Below are 6,000 nucleotides of genomic sequence, written 5' to 3' on the forward strand. Positions count from 1 at the left end.
GTTAAATAAATATGCATATTAACAGAACACCTGTTTCAGCGAAATTAACCTAAAAAAAGGGAAGGGGTGGGCGGGAAATATGATCAAATTTATATCTTCGCTATCAGACATTTCCAATTAACTTTTTACAAAACACAACCTCGAGTGACGAAAACAGATTAGTTTTCTCCATGATGAAATTATGTTTCTAGTGTCCCGCCAAACTAATTCACCAAAGTTTTGAAGTACAACGAGTACTTAAGCCAATCTCATGAAATCAATAAAGTTTATATTTTTTGAATTGTGACTAATTGTATCTACTCACTCAATACGTGAGTAAAATAATTGTTTACTTATCTCAAAATACAACTTCCCAAACAGTTTAGGAATTGGCATTGTATTTGGTGAACATGTCATGACAAACAAAGAGGATAGTTATAAATCAATTATTGTTATATCTATTAATGTTATTCATGTTACAGATAAATATATTAATGAAAAGCATATACAATAAATAAATACTTCCTTTAAAAGCGTCCGTATCAAATCGAAGTCATAAAGACACTCTTCAACCTATATATTATAAGCAACTTGTCTCTATACCTAATTTTCTAACCTACATCAAACTAAAAGGTCTCTATACCAAACAATCTAACCTAAATATCACAAAGCGTCTCAATCTCTAGTCATCTAAGCTTAATACCCCAAGGGTCTCTATCTCTTGTTATCGAAGCTACATATCACAGAAAGGGTCTCTAGCCCAAAGCAAGATATCACAAATTGGTCTTTAGCTCTGACAATCCAAGCTTGATATCACAAAAGGGGGTTCTATCCAAAGTTATCTTAGCTAAAGCTCACAAAGGGAATTTTGTCCTAACTATCTAAGCTAAACATCACAAAAGGGTCTCTACCCATATCTGTATAAGCTAAATATCACTTAAGGACATTTAGCCCTAACAATCTAAGCTTAATATTCCAAAAGTGTCTCAAGCCCTTGCTATATCAGCTAGATATCATGCAAGGGCCTTATCCCCTGGCCATCCAAACTAAATATCACAGAATGGCCTATAGCTCTGGCATTCAAAGCTTAATATCACAGAAGGACAACAAACCATGGATATTCAAGTTAAATTTCACAATAGTGTCTCTTGCACTGGCTATCCAAACCAAATATCACAAAAGGATTTCAAGTCTTGGCTAGCTAAGCTAATTATTTCAAAAAAGCATATAGCCCTACTTATCAAAGCTAAATATCCGAAAAAAAACTCTAGCCCCACATATCAAAGCCAACTTACGCAAAATGGCTTCTATTCCTGGTTATCTAAGCTAGATATCACAAAAAACAGGTAGCCCTGGCTATCCAAGCCAAATACCACAAAAAGGGCCTCTATCCCTGGTCATCTATGCTAGATATCCCAAAAAGATAGCTAGCCCTGACATTTCAAGCCAAATACCACAAAAGGGCAGCTAGTTTTGGCTTTCCAGGCCAAATTTGACAAAAGGGTAGCTAGCCCTGACTATCCAAGCCAAAACTCACAATAGGGCAGCTAGCCCTGGCTATTAAAGCCAAATATCACTAGGACAGCTAACCCTGGCTATCCAAGTCAAATAACACAACTTTTTTTGAAGTTAACATATATGTATTACTTTATATGAACAAGAGCTGTCGTAAGACAGCACGCTCGACTACGCCGCTTTGTCTTAGAAGTGAAAATCATGATGTTATATGTGCCTGTCAAAAGCAATAAAAATAAGATTAAAAAGTAAACAAGAACCCCGATGTGACAAAACCGGTTTTTTTAATGATTGGCAGAATAGATTTAGTTTCAACTGCTTCCTTTTATTTTTGTTACAAAGACCTTGATCCGTGGGACCCCAAACACTATTCAATAGTAGTCCACCATAAACTCTTCCTACATACCAAGTTTGGTGACACTATGTCAACCATGACATAAGTTTTTCAGTTCTAACCATTTTTCTATTTCTAGCAAGTGTGTCCTTATAGCAAGTATGGTCACTATATGTAAAGCCTTGTTAAATTATTCGATACGTAAGGTGACTTTGACGCTGCTCTCCTACCAGCCTGTCCGACAATGACGCAAGTCATTCTAATAAATAGTTGTCCCTTTGTGAACGTCTGGTTAAGAATATAGAAATGTGCCTGTCAAAACAATAAAAAAGTCGATCAAGGGCCTTAATTTTTATTTAGGGTAAAAATGGAGTTATGTAACTTTGTAAGATGGTCGTCAATGATTTTGCGAGGTATTAAGTCGATAAAATAAAGGGTATAGGAGTGTTTTTATTAAAATCCCAAGTTGCCCTAAAACTTTAACATGCCCTTAAACTTTGACCTTAGTTCCTTAGTCAACAGGGCCCATAACTTGTATTAAGGATAAATTCAATATGGAGTTATGTAACCTCATTGTGTGATTGTCCCAAACAACTGTGTGAAGTATTAAGTCAATCGAATAAAGGATAAATAAACTCCTTCTTCCGGTGTCATGGCGGTTTAGGCTGTTTAAATCTGCTCTCAGTTAATTCGAGAATTACTCTGCGATGTGCTAGGTATTCAACGTCGGATGGGCCGAAATTCGAAGTATGAATAGTTAAACTAAATTTTCTGGATTTGTGAACTTTCGAAAATGTTATATATAAGTTTATTATAAACTAATTATCTCTGAAAATCCACGCCAGTTGTTTTCAAATCTATACTACTGGAAAAAGGTTACCCTACTCAATCATAATGTCTGAAAATAATATCGAAACAAATGAACCAACTGATCGCGACTTCTTTTCCTGGCTAGGCAACAAGTCAAACCCAAATATTTACTCAGTACTTGGACGCACGATGGAACAATCTTAATCAAAATGCTTGGAAGCAGTTATGTACACCGTGTAAGTATAGAAGACGACCTCAATAAGCTTCTGTTCTAAGTGTGACGCTTTTATTGGTGACCAGTGTATATCAGTAAAATGACCACTTACATCGATTTAATCCTTTTCATTGTGGTGTACGAGTATGTCTGTCTCGCTTTGATGAATTTATTGTGCATATACTATTTACCTGTGCCATAATTCATACCTGTCGATTCATGATGTATTGGTTTTAATAATCTTTAAGATAGTATCTATGCTAACATTGGGTTAAATTTATTTCTTTTTTCTTTTTTTTTAAATTATCATTTATTTATTTTCACTTAAAACGCGATGTTTAATCACTCATTATTCACATTTAAACTTGTGTCCTTTTCATTAAAAGTTGTTTAAGTCTTTTTAAACTAAAGGTTATCTGACATTAGGTTATTTACTCATTAATGGTACTGCGTGTTGTATTGCGTAACTATGTGTAAGTATGTATACACATGTGAGTGTGCTAGTGTCTTTCAAGTTGTATACAATATTCATGTTTATGCTTTTATGTAAACATTTATAAAAATATCTCCATTCATCTGTCCTTATACATAGCATACTACCTATTTTGTCATATAGATAAAAAACCTATGCCATACTTCACGGATACTCGTTATAGTTACGGCATCTTAATAGTGTGTATATGTACTGTACTGTACCATTGATGATTACTTGATTTTAATTATGTATCTCGTTTGAACAACTTCTATTTCAATTTTAAGTAAACTGAGGATCTTTCAAGAAAATATGTTAAATAGGTTACTTAATAGTGTTAAGGTATCCTTTGTGTCTATGTACAAACTGACATGTTCTTATGTATGTTATCAACTTGTGCATACGATTGATTACCATTTAGTGTAAATTAATGTTCAATTCCTTAAGATCACAGTTTAAACTCTTCGATGAAAATATGAATTACTATTACAGCAATAAGTTCATTGTTTTGTAGGTGTTAAACACTTTTTTCTTCTTTTTGCATCAAATATGTTTTCCTGTTGTTTTTTCTTCTAGTTGAATAACCACTTTACTGGTCAATTCTACAGCTATAATATTAATATTTTCGATCTTATTTAAAACGGATATTTTTTTTTAATCATCGGCCTGTAAGAACGCTTCCCCAATGCCTACTTGTGAATTGCATTTATTACTGTTTTCTTTTCTCTCTCTTCTCTCCCTTCCCTCTCTATACAGTTTCTGTGTTATTTGGTGGTTAGAGTCGAATCATGTCTTTTTTGTCCAGCTGAATATCTACAGTATAGTTTTGAAAGGCATGACAACCGTAGAAATGTATTTGTTTTTACTTTTGCGCATATCTTGACCGCTCGTGATATACCATCAATAATTGTCATGCCTTAGTACTGTCTATATGTTAAATTCCCATTATTTTTGACAATATTTTTCGCATTGGTTATAGTTCAGAACAGTCATAGCAGCTACTCAGTCAAGTCAAATATTGTTCGTTCGAACAACATTCACCTGTCTATGTCCGATGGAGCTCGCTCTTCCAAGTGAAACGTATCGTAATAATGCTTGTTTTGCGAAATAATTAACGGAATTTTTATTTTCCACGGTTATACTAGCTTGGTTGTACACTATTATTTTATTGTCCGGAGATATTCACCCAAATCCTGGTCCTAGTTCAAGTCACAATTCATCCACTGTCAGTTTGAATGGTGAAAGTTCTCTTAATATTTCGAATTTTTTGTGTAGTCCAAACTACCTGTCCCTTATACACTACAATATTCAAAGTCTTTTACCGAAATTGGATTTGCTTACAACTGAGCTAGCCTCCTTTGATATTCTTACCTTTTCGGAAACGTGGTTAGCTTCTTCAATATTAAACGACCAAATTCTTATTCCTGGATTTTCGCGACCGGCCCGGCGAGATCGTTGCGGTGATTCGTATGGTGGTGTTGCCGCTTATATCAAAGAAGGTATCAATTTTAAAAGAAGAAACGATTTAGAATTAAATGATATCGAGTGTCTTTAATTGGAAGTTAAGATCCGCATAATTAAGCGTATTCTGCTTGGTGTCTTCTATCGTCCTCCTAATTCGGGTAACAACTACTTTAATAACATTGTAAACTCAATAGGCTTGGCGAGAGAAAGCGGTATTGATGATATTATTGTAAACAGGTGATTTAAATCTTAACATTCGAGTTACTAATTCAGGGCGTAAGATTCATTCTCGGTCACAGCAGTTTGGCTTTGAGCAATGTATCTCAGCACCAACACATTTTACTGAGCATTCGTCCTCAATTATTGACCTCTTATTCGTCTCTAACTCAAACTCTCTTGTCCATAGTGGTGTTTGTGAGCCTTTTCTCGAGCAAAACATTCGATTTCATTGCCCTGTATTTGGAATTTTTAGATACCAAAAATCAGTACAGAAGTTCTCTCGTCGTAAAGTATAGAAATATGATAATGGCAATTATGTACAATTACGACAGAAGCTTTCGGATTCTGATTGGACAACTGTTAGAAATGCTAATATAGATCTGTTTACCTCTTATCTAACACAAACTATTACTGATATTGCCAGCAGTTGTATTCCAAGCAAGGTAGTACATATTTATCCAAATGAACCTCCTTGGATGAACGCTAGCATTAAATTAAAAATCCGGCAGCGAAAACGTGCCTTTAGAAAAGCTAAACGCTAAAATAATCCGACACATTGGACTAGGTTCCGCAGCTTGCGAAACGAAGTAGTTGCTCTCGTTCGTAGTTCTAAATCACTTTATTTTGATAAACTTGATTCGAATCTCAAATCCAGTGAGCTCAGTTCAAAGGACTGGTGGAAAACTTTAAAATCATTTATCACTCCGACAACATCAATGGGCATTCCGTCACTAGTCATTCCACTTTATGGTGAAATTGTTACGGATGAACAACATAAGGCGGATATTCTCAATGACTTTTTTGTCCGCCAAACATACGTTGACGACTCCAGTCAAGCTGTTCCCCAACACGAAATTAGAGCTGAACAAGGAAAACTAGAATCCTTAATCATTTTACCATCTGAGGGTGAGGAAATTAATTGTCTCAAGACAGGTAAAGCATCGGACCCAGATGGCATTAATAATCGTATCCTACGTGAAGCATCTGTCCAAC

This window comes from Mya arenaria, chromosome 6 (assembly GCF_026914265.1).
Source record: "Mya arenaria isolate MELC-2E11 chromosome 6, ASM2691426v1".
Classification (NCBI taxonomy): domain Eukaryota; kingdom Metazoa; phylum Mollusca; class Bivalvia; order Myida; family Myidae; genus Mya; species Mya arenaria.